This window comes from Elephantulus edwardii, unplaced genomic scaffold (genome assembly GCF_000299155.1).
Source record: "Elephantulus edwardii isolate Elephantulus edwardi_28Jun2011 unplaced genomic scaffold, EleEdw1.0 scaffold00018, whole genome shotgun sequence".
In the NCBI taxonomy this organism is placed as follows: Eukaryota; Metazoa; Chordata; class Mammalia; order Macroscelidea; family Macroscelididae; genus Elephantulus; species Elephantulus edwardii.
Window position 1 is genome coordinate 14,783,792 of NW_006399768.1, and position 3,688 is coordinate 14,787,479.

Here is a 3,688-nt window from a genome sequence, read left to right on the forward strand (position 1 = left end):
TGTGTGTGTGAAAAGTGATCCACACCCACTGCTGGCAAATATGCTACAAAGACTTTATTCCTATATTCTTGTGTGGTCCGTTCTGACTTCATCAGCTCCACATTTCTATCTTATTTTATTCTAATTTAAAGTATATAAGGAATTTTAAAACCATCTGGAATAAGATGTAATATAAATATGTTGAATATAACATTTGTTTAGAGGGTGTGCTGGTAACACAGAAGAATTTTTAAACAAACGATTATTCTAAGTAAATTGTAGCCATGATTACCAGTGGTAAAGAACTCTAAATAATGAGTAATGAATTATCTTTTAGGGAATTGTTTTATTATTATTTATTGTCAAGTCTACTATGATGCATAGTGACCCTAGGAAAAATAGCTATGAACTCTGTACTGTCTTGAGCCAGCCTCATCTTGTTCTCTAACTATCATGATACTGCCTAATGGCCCAGTGGTGAATTCTCTTACAGAATAGAAATAACATTTTAGTTTGTTACAGGTCTAAGTTGAAATAAGTAGTTCATTATAGTTAATTTTTTTAAAAAATTCTTTATATAGACATATACAATTGTATTTTTTTATTCAATATATGTACTTAAAATAATGCACATTAGATTAAGAAAAAGGGTAAGTAATTACACATGTATATCTTTAAATATACTAAAAAATCTTCGGAATTATTTTTGTCAAGGTGGAACTGACTTGTAGTAACCCACAAGTGGACTAGAATCTGATAATTAAAGATACATAGCAAGTGATCGGGAAGACAATGGCCTAATTCAGAAACACCCAAATTGACAGCATTGTTCCTCAATAATTTGCAGAAGACTCTGTTTGCAGACTTTCCCAATACAATACCTCTATCTGCTAATTTCTTGATTGCTCGTTCCGAGAATGTTGATTGTGAATCCAAGTAAAATGAAATTATTGATAGTTTCAATCTTTTCTTTATCTATCATGATATTTTCTATCATTCCAGTGGTAAAAAACATTCGTTTTCTTGATGTTGAGGTGCAATCCATATTGTTGTTGTTGTTGATTGCCTTCGAGTTGAGCATGATTCATAGCGACCCTATGAACAAACGGTCTGAAGCCCCTCTACAACTATCGACATTTATCAAAGTTCATAGAGTTTCCAGAGGCATGTTGTTTAGGAGGGAAGGTAGTGGTTGCCACTCCTGCTTCCAAACCTGTCATACTATATTATTGTTTTTATGTACCATTGAGTCATCTATGATGTATATCGACCCTATGTACAGCAGCTCTGAATCCTTCCTTGTCCTGAGCCAGTCTCACTAACTCTGACACACCAACCTCCATTGCCTCAGTTACTGTATCAATTCATCTCATTTGGGGTCTCCCTCTCTTCCACTGTCAGTCCACCTTTCTGAGTTTGATATCCTTTTCCAAGAACCGATCTCTCCTGGCCATGTGCCCAAAGTAAGCAAGGTAGAAAAATCCTAGCTTCTAAGGAGAAACTTGGTTTCACCCTCTCCAAGAGACACCTAGTTGTTTTCTTGGCAGTGCATTATATGTTCATGACTCTTGTCGACCACCACAACTTGAAGGCATCTATTCTTCTGTCATCCTTAGTTATTGTCCAACTCTCTGAAACATAAAAATAATTGAGAATACCATGGCCTGAATTAGGTGCGTTATTGACATCGTTTTCCCTCAGCACTCTGGAGAGATCTATGACAGCAGATTTTTCCAGTGTAATTTGTCTTTTGATTTCCTGACTGCTGGTGTTAAGAATGTTGATTGTGGATTTGAGCAAGATGTAATTGTTAACAACCTCTATCTCTTCTCCATCTAATATGATGCTGCCAGAATCTTTGTCTACTTGATGTTGAGTTTCAATCCATATTACAGACTATAGTCCTTGACCTTTTGCAGCAAGTGCTTCAGGTTCTCCTCAGATTCAACAAGCAAGGTTGTGTAATCTGCAAGTCATAGTTTGTTGATGAGTCTTCCTCCAATCCTCCTCATAAAACCTTGTTTTATGAATGATCTGCATACAGAATGAAAAGGTATGGGGACAGGATGCATCCCTGATGCACTTGTTTCCTGACTTTAAACCATACAGTTTCCTTGCTCTGTTCTGAGGACTGCTTCTCAGTCCAAGTATAGGTTTCATATAAGCTCAAAAAAGCATAATCAAATGCTCTGAGATTCCCAATTTCCTCAAGGTTAGTCACAAATTATTGTGAATCACACAGTTAAATACCTTTGCATAGTCAATGAAACACAGATAGACATTCTTTTGGTACTCTCTGCTTTCAGTCAAGATCGATATGACATTGGTAATGATGTCCCTACTGCCACGACCTCTTCTCAACCCAGCCTGTATTTCTGGTAGTTCTCTGGTAATGTACTGTTCAAGTCTTTGCTGGATAATTTTCAGCAGGATTTTGCTTGTGTATTATATTAGTGCTATTGTTTGAGAATTTCCACACTCTGTCAGGTCACTTTTTTTTTTTTGTAATGGGAATAAATAGGGATCTCTTCCAGTCAGTTGGCCAAGTGGTTGTTCTCCAGATTTCTTGGCACAACTTGTTGAGCCATGCCTGGGGCTTTATTTTTTGCCAAGTCTTTCACAGCAGCCTGCACTTTCTCCTTAATCACCATTGCTCATGCTTATATGTTGTTTCTTGAAAATCTTGTGTGTCAACCAATTCTTTTTGGTACAATGACTCTGTGTACTCCTTCCAATTGCTTTTAATGCTTTTTGAATCATTCAATATCCTGACTATAGCATCCTTAAGGTTTACAAATTGTGGCTTGAATTTATTTTTTAGTTCTTTCAATCCATATTGAAGGCTGTATTATTTGATAACAATTTTTATAACAATTTTATAACAATTGCTTTAAGTCCTCCTCACTTCCAGCAAACAACACGCTATTTATGAGCCTTCCTGCAATCTTGGTAACACATTCTTCTTCATCGAGTCCAACTTCTAGAATAATTTATTCAGCATACAGATTGATTAAGTATGGATAATAGAACCCTAACACCCTTCATTCTTAATTTTAAATCACAGAAACTAAGATGCACCTGACTAGGCCATAGTCTTTGCAATTACTTACTAAGCATTAGAAAGCTAGAAAATGGCTAGGTATGATAGAAGAATTGATGTCTTTGTGATCTGGTGCTGGAGAAGAGTATTGAATATACCGTGGACTGCCTAGGAGAAAAAAAAAACAAGTTCATCCTACAGAGGGTGAGACCAGGCTGATCCTTGGAGCCAAGGACTCTGAAGCCTTGTCTGACATACTTTGGACGTGTTGCAAGGAGGAGCAGCAGTCCTCGGAGATGATGTCACCCTTGTGAGGGTAGAGGTACAGTGCAAGAGAGGAAGACCCTTGATGAAGTGGATTGTTTCAGTGACTGCGGTCATGTGATAGGTGTGTCAGAGACAATAAGGTTGGCACAGGATAGAGCAGAGTTCGGGGCTGTTGTACATAGGGCCGCTATGAGTCACAACAGACTTAATGGTACATGACAACAACTCTTCCCTTGATCTGTTCACACAACAGCCTCTTGGTTTAGGTATAGGTTTTGCATGAGGACAATTAAGTGCTCTGAGATTCCTGTTCTTATTAATGTTAGCCACAACTTGTTATAATCTACACAGTTAAATGCCTTTATGCAGTCAATAAAGCATAAATAGGAACTCTTCTTCTAT